This window comes from Phalacrocorax aristotelis, chromosome 1 (assembly GCF_949628215.1).
Source record: "Phalacrocorax aristotelis chromosome 1, bGulAri2.1, whole genome shotgun sequence".
Lineage (NCBI taxonomy): Eukaryota > Metazoa > Chordata > Aves > Suliformes > Phalacrocoracidae > Phalacrocorax > Phalacrocorax aristotelis.
In genome coordinates, this window is record NC_134276.1 from 100,320,003 (window position 1) to 100,335,043 (window position 15,041).

Below are 15,041 nucleotides of genomic sequence, written 5' to 3' on the forward strand. Positions count from 1 at the left end.
TTTAGCTTTCTTATTTTTAATTTTTGCCATCTGGCTGAAAAAATTCGCAGTTCTTGCAATGATGCACTGCTCAGCATTTCTGTGTTGATTCACCGGATGAATTATTCCTTGAATCTAGGCAGTGATGCAGAGAAATGCCCATTTGGAGAGGGGGTGGGAAATGCTTTGGATAAAATAGGAAAAGGCACAAAATCTGCCCCGCACCCCAAATGAAGGAGGAGTCAGAAGTTCAGTTCTGGCCATGGATGTTTGCATGGGAGAGTTTATTTCATCGTCATTCCAGTTTGCCTTGCTGATTGATCTTCAGCTTCACCTAGTTTGGGTGCCAAAACACAGGGAAAAGAGCTGACAATTTCACCTTATTTTGGAGAGTCAGGGTGTTTAGGAGGGATTCAGGCAAGCATCCCAGCTTTCCCATCACTCAGATCAGACCTTTGACATTTTAAGATTCCTTCCATTGTTACTTGTGGCCTCATAAAAACCCGGCTGAAATTCATGGGAATCTCAAGTGTTCCCTGGACCTTTCCTGCCAACATTTTGTTTGTTTTTTAATCTCAGCTATCAGTTCAAGCAGAAAAAAAAATACTAAAAATGAAAACTGCAAACAAACAAATGACTATTTCTCTTTCCTTTTAGCCAATTTTTTGGCAAAGAGTATGAATTGTTTTAAATTGATACAGCAGTCCTGAACATCCATTGGTGTTGAAAATCCCGGTGACCAGTATCTCATTCATCCGAACAGCTTATCTAACCACATATTTAATCAGGTAAGTTCCAGTGTCTCTCTAAATGAAATCCTTTCTTTTGCCGCTTTTAAGAAGAAATGATCTTTCCTTCCCTAATTAAAAGTGATTCTTTTGTAGGAGGGACTCCAGTGGTCTTCTCAGAGACCGCCAAAATGCCGTCAGTGTCCAGTCTGTGACTAAAATAAATCCATGAATGCTATAAAAAAAGTCATCCTTTCTGGTACTTGAAAAATAGTTGCCTGTTCATGTCTAGGCAAAAGGATGCGTCTATATAACCGCCTATCTCTCTTGGTTTAAATGTCATTTTTACATAAGAGAACCTTTATTAGTGAATGTCATCCACACCTGTGAGAGGTAGTATTTATAAAGGTGTCCCCTTTTTGTTGCCAGACTAGTTCACCTTAAATGGTATTTTCATAGGTACAATGTTAATCCTTTCTGATTTTACTGAGAAAATCAGTTGCTGGAATTGCATTTTGCCAGGCAAAAATGTTACACAGTGGAAAAAAATAAAATAATCTCTCCTCTGCTCATCTTGTTTCATATCAAAAAAAGAAACATCATTCATATATCCTATTGCATTGGTAGTAACTATGATAATGTTACAAACTTTTCACTGATATGCTTCTTTCTTCAGTTTTATTTAATGAATTGGAGTTGAAATACCTCTAAGATAAATAAGTGCTAGAATTGTAGCCCACAGAGGGCAACTGGTTTGTCTGAACCCGTATGAGTTGTGATCTTCCTAGGGCACAGGTTCCGTGCTTCACATTTTCTGTGCTGCAGCTCACAACACATGCTGCTGGCTTTTAAGCACAGCAAACACCTCTCATCTGTTCATGTACAGGCAACCCAGATGTTACAGACTGAATGCACTACTGGACAGAGCACTTTTTTTGGGATATATACAGGAGGTCAAAGACAATTCCTTCTGTTTTTTTCAAAACAGAAACTTTAAACTTCTATGAACCTCAAAGCACTACACAATATTTATCCAACAGTAATGGAAACAGAGGCAAGTTGGTGAAAAATTAAGTCTGGGTGGATCTCTCGTCCAATTTTGAAATCCCACGGCACTTGCCATTGCCTTCCCTCGAGCCTGCAGCAACCAGGCTAAAACTGTGGTGAGCTTTGCTCCCCTGAAGTGGTCCAGTCCCCAGTGAGGAGGCAAGTTCTCCCATGAAGAGACTGCAAGTTATCAGAGGCTGTGCTACATGTTACATGATAAATATATTTTCATAGGCCCACTGTTCTGAAAGAAAAATGGGAGAAGACTTGGTTATGGGGTTTTTTTTTCTTTTTCCAGATGTGAAAATTTGGTGGCTTTGATTCTGTTTCAAAATTGTATTTTGAAAACTGTGTTTAAGGAGTTGGAAAATGATGTGAACACTTTTTTCTTTCCACATGACACTCCTGAACAAGAGGCAGTGCTTCAAGGCCCGCTCTTCATCTGCTGCTATCTGCAAGTTTCCTCCTTCCCCATGAGAGAAAGCTCCAGGAACGAATCTGCAGGGAGGATCCTGTCTCCGCACAGGGCACCAGGGCCACTTTTGGCAACAACTGCTGTGACAGACCAACTGGCTGCAGGCGAATAGCTGCAGGGCAATGTGAGCTGAGGCTGGCTGCAGGAGGGGGCTTCTCGATGCCTCCTTAGCTGTGCAGGTTGGTGGCACAGCAAGGGATGCTCCAGCCTCCCACCTGGCTGGCATCTTCCTCCATCCCTTTCCTACCTTGTGCTCCCATCGCAGAAGGAATGATTTAATTTCTGCAGAAACATCGGCTGAAGATTATAGGTTACACGTATAGGGTTTAAAGGATCAGCAGAAGATTGGTTTATTGGGCAGCGCTTTAAATCTCAGTCCCCGACTGCAGCTTGAAAGGACAATGCAGAGAAGCTTTGCACGAGGAAGTCCACCAGCCCACCTCCTGTCCTCTGCAGCAGTGGCTTGTTTGCAGTGTGGCTGCCTGCCCCCTCAGCCTGAGAGTGACTGCACAGGGCTTTGCATCCGAAGGTGATGCAGGAAAGACACAGACACATGGGCACACCGATAGACCAGCATGACCCCCACCAGCTTTGCTGCATCTCCTCAAGGAAAATACAGGATTTGGGGGCCCTGCCATGGGTACTGTTCCTGCATCCACATCCCCCAGGGTGCAGCGAGAAGCTGACAGCATGCTCGGCATCCCCCTCTCCGCTGTGTTGTTCAGGCTAATAGCAATTATGCATCACACAGTTTCACAGAGCAGTTTGTGGCCATCACGTGTTGCTGAGGGCTGCTGCATGTACTGTGTGGTGATGTGGTGTGTGATAGGGGCTGCAGGACCCCCCGCAGCCCGCCTGCCCTGTCTGCTCCCATCCTGCCCGGCATTTTCTGGCTCCAGGTGAGGGGCAGCTCAGCCCCTGCCTCCCTACGGGGGTACGTAACTGCCCCACTCCTCCCAGCCGGGGGTGTCTAACTGCAGCACTGCTAGGCAAACCTGGTGCCACCAGCACATCATAAGGGAAAAAATGCTGCTGGCCACAGTTAGTTTTGGGGAGCGACTGGTTTTGGGGCCGTCTCCCTGCTAGATTTATGATCTCTGAACAGTTAAGTACATTAGTGCGGGTAATCTCACTCCATTACCTTCTATAAAACTGAATCTGTGATTTCCTCCCTGGTGAGCATTTACCATAGCGAAATAGGCTACTATTTTCATATTTAACTCATTGGTAAGTCATAAAACCAGCTCAAGTTGTCTGCCCCAAAGAGCAGAACCTGCGGGACAGGACGGTGGGTCGGAGCTTTTACGAGGCCCAGTGGTATCAGCACAGTGCGCTCAGCATCACCTCTCTCTCGCCCTCTCATCCCTATCGCATCCCCCCTCCTTCTGCTTTGAAATCGACAAAATTCAGAAATTTACAAGGCTTTTTAAAATCTGAGATGAAGCAATTAAATCTCCAGACTGGAGGATGTGAACCTTTAAAGGCCCTTTGCAGAATATCAAAAGAAAGAGAGGATTATATTTAGCAGGTGTGACAGCCCACGCAGGACATTTCATTGCAAAAGGGGCTGACATGAACCAGGAACCGATACTTAAATTAATATAAAACATCTTGGGGGAAAGGTGTTTTCTTTTCTTTTTTAAGCATTAGGAAATCATAACGCTTTCTGGCTTCTTCAAAAGCGAAAGGTCCAAATATACAGGAGTCATCTGGCATGTAAAATAAAAAGAGAGGAGGGAGGAAAAAAAAAAGGGGGGAGTGGGACACCTAAAAATGCTTGGGAGGAGGTTGGGAGGCAAATGTTGGGGGGCAGGGGAGCTATGACCATCTGCCTTGCCAAGAAAGCCAGTTATGGTTTTTCCTCCCCTGCCTCATTTGAGGCTTTGCATTGCTGCTTGCAGATCCACGGGTTCCCCGGTCCCAGGGCAGGTTGCTCAGGGCAGAGGTGCAGGACTGGGATGTGGGATCCTGGCCCTGATGGGTGCCCCAGCCGGGTCCATGCCTGCTCTGGCAGCTCTCGGCGCTGCAGCATCCTCCCCTCTCCCGCCACCTCTCCTTGTCACTTCCTTAACTCCCTGGAGACACAACCTTTCATTACAGGGGCGCTTTATTCTCATCGCACTGTTCCTATTCATATCATAACCTACCAAGCCTCGGAGCGGAAAACTCGAGTCGATAGCTTTGTGGGGAGGTGTCTTCTAACTTCTTGCTTCATTCACTGGTGCGTGTTCCTAATTTTAACCAAACTGCTCCGTTTTGATTTTCCTAAGCTCTGGATTTAATGCCCAACAGCTCAAGTTGTTTTTGCACCCACTCAGTGAGGGCCACACGAGTGACACTGCCTATCTACAGCAGCGGCTGTGGGGAAGGCGGGGTGGGCAGCAACATGGTCCCAGCTCTGTGCCACGGCCTGCGGGGAAGGGACCTCAGGGGCTCACCGGGAGATCTGCCTATGTGGGTGCTGCTGCGGCAGGGGGTACTCGGTCCCACTTTTGGGGTACTTTGCTTCTTTGTTGTGGTAATTTGCGGTGGATATGCACCACGTTGTTGCTTGGGACCTTTAGGTCCTGCGCTTGCTGGTCTCAGTTGCTCAAAAATGTACCGGGAAGTAAAAAGCCATCTTGCTGCTATGGCTATCTTGGAGGGAGGCGTGGGGTTGCCTGGACCGGCATGCTATTGGGTACCCTTTGGCACTGAGGGAGTTAAAGGTCCTCGGCACCCACCAGCCCTGGTCTAGGCAGTGTCTAAAATCAGTCCTAGACCCGCTTTATTTTTTCCTTAAAAACAGGAAATGGAGCCCTGAAGGCTTTTTAGCCAGAGAGTGAGGAGGGGGTATACTCGCTCTGCCTATATCCAGCCCTGAGCCTGACCCAGACTTGGGGGTCTCTGTGTGTGTTTTTTTTATTTCTTCTCTCTCTCTTTTTTTTTTTTTTTCCTATTATTTTGGCAGACTTTTTGGAATGTCTGGGAGCTAAGGGCTTTGCTTCATGGAGCAGAATTCTGAAGCAAGAAAAAGAGAAAGTTATAGACTAAACCACAGAAATGTAAACATGTCTGCAGCTAAAATAACTCCACTTTCATTGAAAACACTCCTCGCTCACAATCAGACTTCTGTGTGCTATGCTCAATAAAACTGCATGCTAATAGCAACCAATTAATACATTATGTAGTTCTGCTTTAAAAACTGAGACGCTTTTAATTATTTTTCTTTTTTATTATTATTTTTAATTAAGGGAGTACTGGGTTTTCTGCTTTGCACGCTGGCTCTCGGCGCTGACCGCTGGCAGAGGAGCGCCGGGGAGAGCGGCGGGCGATGCCCGGCGGTGCGGCGGGGGCCGAGGCGTGCCCGGGGAAGGCCGGGGTAGCGCGGCGGCGGCGGCGGCGGCGGCGGGCAGAAGCGGCGGCCCGGTAAGGAGCCCCGGGCCCGCGGGAGGGACGGGACGGGACGGGACGGGGCGCACCACCCGCTTCTCCCCGGCGTGCGCGGCTCGCCCGCCTCCCGCTGGGCTTCCCCGCGTGTGCGTGTGAGTGCGTGTGGGAGGTGAGCGCCGCTGCCGGGGTCGGGACGCATCCCCTCCCCATGCCCCCCTGCGCCGCCGGGCGGCGGGGCGCTCAGCCCCGTTCCGGCCGGACCGGGCGCCCCTGTCCCTCCCCTGCCCTCTGATTTCCAGGGGCCAGGCTTTGGCTTCACGTCGGGTCCCCGCAACAACCGCACGCGTGTTCTGCCCCTTCAAACACGCTCTTGTTCCACGCGCCGGCAGGAGAGGAGACCCGCCAAGCCCAGCCGAGCCCCCGGTAGCCCCGCGTCCTCCCCCCCCGCCGGTCCCGCTCACCTCCAGTTCCGCCCGGCCCCTCCCGTCCCGTCCCCCCGTGTCCTCCCCCCTCCTCCCCCGTGCAGAGCGGGGGCCCCCGGGGGAGGACGCCGGGGAGTAGGGGGGCGGGGGGTCCGGTGCTCCCCGGGGGGTGCCGGTGCCCGGCGGGCGGCCCCGACGGCGGCGGGGGAGCCGGGGAGCGCCGGGGAGCAGTGGCTGCCCCGCGCGGCGATTGGCGAGAAGAAGAGGCGCCGGGAGCCCGGGGCCAGCGCGATGGGCTGAGCCCGTCCCGACTGAAGTGACTCACTGCAGTCGGCAACGCCGCCGTCCCCTCGCCCGCTCCCTCACTCCCTCCCGCGCTCCCGCCGCCGGCGGCCGCTGCCTTCCCCCGGCGGCGCCCTCCGCGCCCCGGGCCCGTCCCCTCCCGTCCCGTCCCGTCCCCCCTCCCCCGGGATCCCGCACTCGCCCCCTTCCCCGGCCTCGCCCGGTAAGTCCTTTCCCTCCGGGGCTGCGATGGGGGGGGGGGGGGGGCGGGGGGGCCGAGCGGAGAGCCGGGCGCGGAGGGGGCGCGGCGCGGCGCGGCCGTCGGGGCCGGGAGCGGCGGGGAGAGCGGGGCGGCGGGCGGCGGGCAGAGCCGCCGGGACGGGGCGGGACGGGACGAATCCCCGCGGGCGGCGGTCCGGGTGTGCGGCGGTCCGGCTGCCCTCTCGCCGCGGCAGGTCGGCGGCGGGAGCCGGGCAGCCCCGAGGGCTCGGCCGGGGCGGCGGGCGGCGGCTGGAGCCGCGCATCTCCTGCGGGCGCCCGCGGCGCAAAGTGGCCCTTTCCGACTTCAGTTTTACAGCATTAACGCCGTTTGGTTTCAGGCTGGCTGCTGTCTTTTCGGGCATCAGCTTCTGAAATTGTATCATCCCCCCGCCCTCGGTTTGTTTGTTTTGGGTTTTTTTCCCCCCCGGTTCGTAATAGCAGTGTTGGTGTCTTTCTGTCTTTCTAATTCTTTCAGCAATTCATCATTCAATTAACTGATGCCTCTATTGCCTTTGCAAAAGCTGACTAGCTCTCGCATGTAGGAAAACCTTCGATTACCTGAGTTGGTCTGAGGCGAGTCAGAGTTGGCTGTGGTACTTTTCAGAGTAAGCGCTGCGATACGATACGCGGAGATCTATTTCGGTGACCAGATGACTTTGCTGTAGAGTTCGGAGTGTACGTAATCATATTTACAAAAGCTGAAGTTGCAAGTTCTGGCTAACATAAACTTCCATTCATTGCTGCCTTTGCTAAGAACCCACAGTACAAGTAAACTTTGCTCTTTCTTTAATGAAGTTTGTATTTGTATTGAAAGTGTCATTCTCTGAATTAATACTGCACTTCAGTTCTGAAGTTATAGTTTGGAAATTACATTCTACCCATGTAATTTTGAGTCCATTAGGAAAACCAGGATAGGTCTATGAACTGCACATGGAGAAATGTCACATTCCTTTGGTTTAACCCTTTAACCACTTCCCTGGTTCCACTGAAACAAGTGAAGTAGACAAAGACAGCTTCTCGCTAGGGTATGAAACGTAAACTTTCGTCCAGCGGTACGTATCAGGTATGCGATTTCAAGCACACTTGAACTGGTAGAAAAATCAAGGAAGAGAAATAGATTGTTTGACAGCTTACTAATTAAAGGGAAATAAATAAAGGCATAAACAAACTAAGCCATACTTCATATGGGACAAATATATTTTTATGCTGATTATCTTACCTATTTCTTAAAGGATATTTATAAAAACAGAGGTGGTACATCGGAATAGTAACATCACTTCTTGTTTTATCTTCCATACACATATGTAGGCAAACAATTCAAAGTTGCTGTGCAGTTCTTTGAAAAACTTTGCAAGAAAAAAATTGCTGCCTCCAAAAGCATAACAGCATTTAGAGCTTTGAACAGCGTCTGTCCCCACCTCCCACAATTTAGTCCCAAAGTTAAACAAATCATATAGTAGTGGATAGAGTTACATGTTGCAGGGATTTTATAAATGATCTGTCAGCGTAAGTCCTAGGTGTGATCGGTTGGACTTTTTGCTCCTAAGGTGCTACTTCATTTGGATTGTAATTTATGTAGCATTTGGTTCTTAAAGATATATTCTGATAAATACATACTAGGCATATTTTTCTTCCGATGGTTCATAAGCAGTACTGACTCTGTGGCTTCTCTCTCCTCCTTTTAACCAAGTTTGAGCGCTTTGTTAGGCGCCAAAGAAATCGTGTGTATGAGTCCATTGAGGAGTTTCAGTGATATGAGCCATGAGCTTAAAATACAGATTGTTACAAACTTGGAAGTAGCATCTCTTACCTCAAGTACAATCGTTTGTATGTTAACAGGTTAGACCTTTTCTATCTGAAATCCCACGTCGGATCCCACAGTCCTGTTCAAATGATGATTCCACCTACGATCAGTGCTTTCACCTTCGCAATGTGGATGCATCTTTGGTACCTGCTCTTCTGTGGGCAGTTTACTTTCTGTGTGCACATGGAGTTGTGTGAACAAATGCAAAACCCTGGGATGTCTGTTGTAATCCAGTTGGTTTGAATAAACGCCACATGAACAAAATACCTGGCTACTGATGAGGCAAATCCTTTCCCATTGCACTTTCTCCAAAACACTAGTGCTTTGCTATCAAAATGTGAGGCTCGTGGCATTGGCTCTCTGTCACAGAGCACTTCATTTTGGCCACTTTACTGAGGTCCCCGTATACAGCAGTTTCTCCTCTTGGTTAAATGCACTCCAGTGGGGATCAAAAAACCATGAAAAGCTTTTGCAGTTCTGATGGCATCTGGTAGCCCTGAAATGTTACGTGTTACGTTCCCTTCCTTTCCTTCCCTCTGCATTACTAAGTGCTCCGTGAGTTATTAGCAGGTAGCAACAAAATAATTTCAAATGTTTGGGTTGAAACGAACCTTTTGTCTTGAATTATCTATAGCGTTGGGGTTTTTTCACTACCAGAAATCTTGTCATTTTCTTTTATGTGAATATATATGTTTATTTTTTTTTTCGGGAAAAGGCAGCTGTAAGGGCAAACTGTACTTCTTTCAGTCGTGCAAGTAGCTCCGTGGAAATCTGTGTCCCGAAGTTGAGGTGGAAGCTGTTGACAGGAGGTATGGTCAGGAAGGGCCCTTTGGGCCTGATCCATATCAGCCAAGGTCAGCGGCGCAGGCTGAGCCTTGAGTGCCTAATGCTGCCCACGGTGTTTTTCTGCTGTGCAGCTGGGAAGGTAGGCCAGCGATTAGTTCATGCTTTGTACATCGGCTTTCCTATACAGTTGATTTAAAATGCGTTTGTTAAAAAAAGAGTTGACGTTGGTAAGATATTTTCAGCCTGAATTTTAATGATGTTTGTCTTGGGTTGAAAGAATTACCTTTTGTGCCATAAGACTACACTGTTTTTCATTATAGCCACAATTGGCCACTTTCACAGCCACTAGAATATTTTTTATTTCCCCATGTGGTTCTAGCCATGCACTTTTCGACAGACAGGTTTCCCAGTAAACTTGAGCATCATTTTGTCTTTTGCATGGGTTGAAGGTTTGAGTCGCAAGAATTTGTGTTGCTTTGGCCTTTTGGACGGTAACGAAATAAGTGGAGAAAATCTAATCTATTTCCTTCACAGCGTAGTTAACTAGTGTAGGTAGAAAACTGGCAGTCTAAAATTACTTTGCTAAATTTAAATGTAAGTAAAAAGTAGGCAATAGGAAAAAATTAAAGGGTATATCTAAATATGGAGTTGCGGACATATCTGTTATATTTAAACTGCATTTTAACCTCTTCTATTTATATTTAGTGGCATGTGTGTAATCTGGAGGGCTTCATTGAATTCAAGAAACAGTAATTTCACAATGAAAACCAAAGTGTTTATTCTGTGGACATAGTGCACGTCCTTGCTAATTGGTGTATGTATCAAAACTAGAACGTATGCAGCGAGACATTTTTTATGGTGTTTGAGAGCAAAAACGATATTTGATCTAAAGTAAGCATGAATGGATTTGCAAAAAGCCTGCTTCCCGTACTGCTGTGGCAAGCGTATCCCCTCTTGACTTCGGTGGCACTTTTTCTTGCATGGAGCATGAGACTGCACTGTGGCGTTCATTTTCATCAACTTACCTTTGCTACGGCCCATTGTGAAATGCTGCTTTTTAATTTAGAAAGCTACCACGGGAAGTGGATCGTTCTTGCATGCTGCTTGCATCAGATGAAATCCCTCCTTGGCACAACTTCATTCCAATAAGAAAAAACTTATTCCAGGAACAAAATACGTAGTTATTTTTGTTTGATAATGCAGCGTATAAATATTAATTGTCTGCCCAAAGAGAAAACAATAAACACATGTTTTCATTTTAGCTGAAGATACAACAGGTTTCAATAGAGGAGGGTTTAAAACCAAGGGCCTTGATTTGTAGCCACACAAGCTCCTCAGCTGAACTCCGGGTGACCACTCATGTCTGGGAGATCGCTGTTGTGCCACGCGGCTGTGAGCTTGGTTTTGAGCTGAGGTCTTCTGTTCAGATTCGTTTTAATTCAGACACTAAGTGTTACGATATCCAGGTGCTTATTAAAGTGTCTTGACTGCAGCATTGCTATCAGCTTTCTCACTCTCCACTAAAAGGTGCTGTGTTTCTGCCAGTCCTTTTAGCAGGGAGAAAGCAGTAGCTGCCCAGATGCTTAGACACTGTAATATTGGTAGGATATTAGAAAGCTGCTTCCTCTTTTAGATGCTGCTCCTGTGAACAAATACTGACTTCTGTTGTGTTTCAGATCTTCTGAATTTGTCAGGTAGTCTCTAGCTTTGAACTGCACACACCTAATTAGCTGCTGATTTGAAAAAGAAAAGTTGGCTTGTAGGAAATGATGAGCACCGGCAGGCTCGCAGTTCTGCACCAGGCACATTAAACAAATATGAACTTAAATGTGGTTTCAATCAGCTCCATTTAGACACCCAAGTTTTCAAGTTTCTCCAGGAGGTCCGTAATGAAACAGGCTTGTTTTCTTTTCACATCGCAAAGAAACAGCCACAGGAGAAAAATCCTGATAGCGTTTGCACTGGCTGTATAGCCAGCCGCTGCAGGAGAGCAATTCGGGGTGCCAGGCTGGATGGGGGAGCATAAAGGAGTTTGAGACCATTGCTAAGTCCGGGAATACCGCCTATGACCAACACACAACTCTGTCCCAGAGGAGAGAAGAGGAGAGGAGGAGGTCACAGCCATTACTGCAGCACCTGGGCTGCTAGCTGGGATGCAGTGGGGTGGCAGAGGCAGGCCTGATTAAGGCTGTGCAGGTGCGAGTGGGTCAGGAGTAGATTCCCTTCCCTCTTAACCTGCCCTCATCCCAAATATATTGCCTGCTGAACTAGCATCATTTCTTTCTGCCTTTTACTGGCTGCTATGAGTGGTCGGTAATGGTCTTTTTTTTTTTTTTTTTTTTTTTGCTAATAGTATGCATTTAGTAAAGATGCATTGATTTGTTCAGGTTTTTTTCATTTTGCTAGTGCTGGTAGCAGGGTATTAGGAGTAGCAGCCTGCTGCCCTGTAAACTACTTATGACAAAATGTTTTGTGCAATCGGATTGATTTCTTCTAATTTTTAAGTTGTGTAGGCTTACCAGTTTGAGCTTTTCATAATACCTTGTGGCTTTGCACTGAGTTTATTACTTTGTTTTTAGCTTATGAAGTATGGATATAGACAGTATATTTGACCTGATTTGACTGAAGCAGACTTTTTCAAGGAGTCATATGTTTTTTGATATTCGGTAGTTAATGTGTGATTTGTTCTGGTGCAGTTAAACATATATGTAAAAATCATGTGGATTTAGCAAATTGCACAGTGTATCTTTTCCTGTAAACTACTCTTATTAAATGAGAACAAAATATGAAATATGGCAATCAAACGATTAACTTTAGACAAATTGCAGACTATCACAGTTTATATTTGTCTGTGTAATTAAAAAGGGCTTTATAAAGAAAGAAGTCTAGTAGTTATGCAGAAGGAAATTCTTCTAGGCAAAATTCAGCTTTCTAAGGAGGCTTTGTGAGTTCTGAATAAACCCTGCAATAAATTTAAACCTGGTGTTTTAAAATTCTGTTTATAAAATGGACTGTTCTCTATAGAGTTCACAAATTATACACAAAGGATTTATAGTAAACTACTAAGGTTACATTATTATATTGCATTACAACATGCACTGAGACAAAACTGCAAAATCTGCTTGAAAAAGAAGCTGATTTGCAGGACTCTTGCAAAGCAGATATGGTAAAAGTTCTCCATCATTTCTCTGAAGAACCACTGTAACATTGATTGTTGTGATTGTAGTTGGCTGTTCAAAGAATTATAGAGGGTTGGTTTTATTATTTTTTTTTTTGCACAGGTTTGTGGCCGTGGCATGAAAAGCAGTTTTAACACAGGAAAAAATAAAGGATTTAAAATGAAATCAAGATCCAGTTTTGCCCTGGTGGGTGTCTTGTGCTGTTTCCCAAATTTCATTAGATTTGCCCAGAATGTGAAGCTGGGAATTTGGGCCAGTGCTTTTCATTCCTTTGCTACATTTATAAGTCCTCTGGTATTTTTATATATTTAGAGCAAACAGTCTGTAACGTGCTCTGTATCTCTTGCAATCGAGACAAGCCAAATCATCTGTCACCAATATGTATGTCAGCATCCTGAAACCACAAAAAGCACCTCTTGGTAGGCACAGTCAGGGCTTCATTTCAGCAACGCAGTTCATCACCCTCTTGAAAGGAAGAGCACGGAGAAATCTGAACCTGACGTCTTGGCTCTTCTATGCAGAGAAGTCAGTTCTATGCGATGAGACTAAAAAATGGTTTTAGGAGGGTAGGATTCACCTTGCCTAGCTGTAACACTCTAAAAGTCAAGCATCTAGTTGACAGTAGTTGTGTAAGTTCCTTTCCTAGCCAGAGGACAGGTTAATCTTGCCAGTTTGAGACAATTATGTTTGTTTGGGAAAATCACTGAAGATGCAGCCTCTGTCCATCAGTTTGGGTAGGGACTGGGGTTACAGGACGGAGTGTCTTGGCTTTCAGGCAGCAGGCATGAAGTGCACTGAATTCTGTATCCAGGGCCTGATCCAGGCCCCTCCAGCTGATCTTGGGGAGAATGAAGGAAAAATGTAGGTAAAAGTACAGCAGAGAGACCAGAAGAATGTTTTACAGTCTGACTGGAAATGAATCTTATTGCTTATTTATTATTTTCATTTAAAAGTTGACCCAGGACATAGTAGTTTCATTTTTACTGTCAAACTACCTTTTTACTGTCCAGTTTTATCACCAGCAATAGAAACATTAGAAATAGCAACGGAAAGCCCTTTTATGCTTTCTGCACTGCTGTCTCTTAACTTCATTGAAAAATTGAAAAATGAAAACATTAGCCATATTTTTTTTTAATCGTTAGAGTAAGATAGGAATGGATTACTACTGCTGTCTTTCTATTAAGATTCCATTCTGCTCATGAAGGAAATAGTAATATCTGTGACATTGTTCTTTTTTAAATGGTCCAATATCTCGTCCAGGGCAAAAGGGAGTTTACCAGCCATATAGACGATACACTTGGGGTCTGTACCTTGCTTAAATCTCTCAAGTCACAACTATGGAAAGCTTGCTTTGGAGAGGCTGTAAGCTTTGTGCCTGGCCCTGGGTACAGGAGCAGTTTTCAACATCGGAGCAATTTTTTGGCCCCCTCAGTGGTGTCTTGACGTGAAAGTTGTCCCTGTGATGGAACGCAACTTACCTTTGAAGCTGCAGTCAGTCTCGTAAAGTAGCTCTGCAAGAGCTAGCAGGAGGGAGGGGCGAGCTTTGTGTTTGTTATTTGCTTGTGATTTCCATGACACTTCACAGGAAAGACGGTTGTAACGAAATGTCAGCCCAGGGAGCTCAGCCTGTGGTCGGTCTGTAGAGCAGTAGCGCTGCACAGGGGGCAGGGTTGCTGAAGGGCGCAGGATCTGGGGTGAAGGGGAGAAGAGTTATCCTCTCCCTCTCACTTAACACCACCCGTGCGATGTGCCATGCCTGGCATAGGTCAGGGGAACCGGTGGGCAGCAGCGCTGCCCCCTCAGCCACCTGCAGAGGTGCATCCAGCCCTTGCTTCTGCACCTCTCACTTAGTTAATGAGGCCTGACAGGTTTTGCTCCAGGGTAGGATTTATACAACGCCCTCTTTGCTGTGTTGGTTCCACAGGACTAAAGAGGAGTGAGAAGTAGTAAAAATCTATTTTGGTCACTAAAGTAAGCAGACATGACTCAGAATACTCACTGGGAACAGATCTGCTGGATGAAAAGGTGCCATTTTTACATACTCACTTTTCTGACCATGCCCTTTAAACTCTTACAAAAATAGAATACTTTCTCTGGCACTTCTCTTGGAAAGCAGCAATGGGAGTGAGAGCAAGGCTGTTTGCTGCACTTCAGCCTCAACTTCGAAACTGGACAAATTGTGTACGAGTTTTGTAGGGCATATGTAGCATATGTTTAACACCAGGAGAAATAGAAAGAAGGCATTTTAATTTTGTGGGGAGGGGATTTGGGCTTGGATAGTTTTACCATTTGTAGTGGAAAAGTGTGATTCCTAGTTCCTGCCTGCTAACGGTTGGTGAATTCTGGCTTGCTCTCTGTGCTGATTTCTGGCATCCTCGTTTCCCTGCAGAGGTACAGTTCAGTTCAGTAGACTCTTCTGAAGCACAGCAAGGCTCTTTTTGACCATTGACTCTGGGTTCCTCTTGGACTGTGAGTGGTCTAAGCTAAAAATGAGCCTGAAACCACATTGACGTAAGCTGTGAGTGTTTATGGACCTGTGAGGAAACAAATCATCACTGGCAACCAGAGTCCCGAAGTGGTAATGTTGACGCTCACGTGAGATGCAAGTGCCCCCTGTGCTGGTGGGCTGAGCGCCCCTCCAGCTCCCGGTGAGGAGCTGGGCTCTTCTGCGCCAGCTGCAGACCTGCCCCAGCCAGATCCCCATCC

At 46.7% G+C, this 15,041-nt stretch overlaps 1 protein-coding gene across 3 annotated transcripts in view; it reads left to right on the top strand.

Moving 5' to 3' along the window:
- The first annotated feature begins 5,484 nt into the window (after positions 1-5,484).
- ERG (ETS transcription factor ERG) overlaps positions 5,485-15,041 on the top strand; it is a 148,197-nt gene continuing 138,640 nt past the window's right edge. Inside the window, exon 1 of one of the 3 annotated variants that reach the window (XM_075099890.1) lies at positions 5,485-5,637. The gene's annotated coding sequence lies outside the window, so the exon portion shown is untranslated. Of the gene's footprint in view, positions 5,638-5,936; positions 6,529-15,041 lie in introns of those variants that run through there. The other 2 variants (XM_075099907.1, XM_075099880.1) reach the window with 2 other exon arrangements.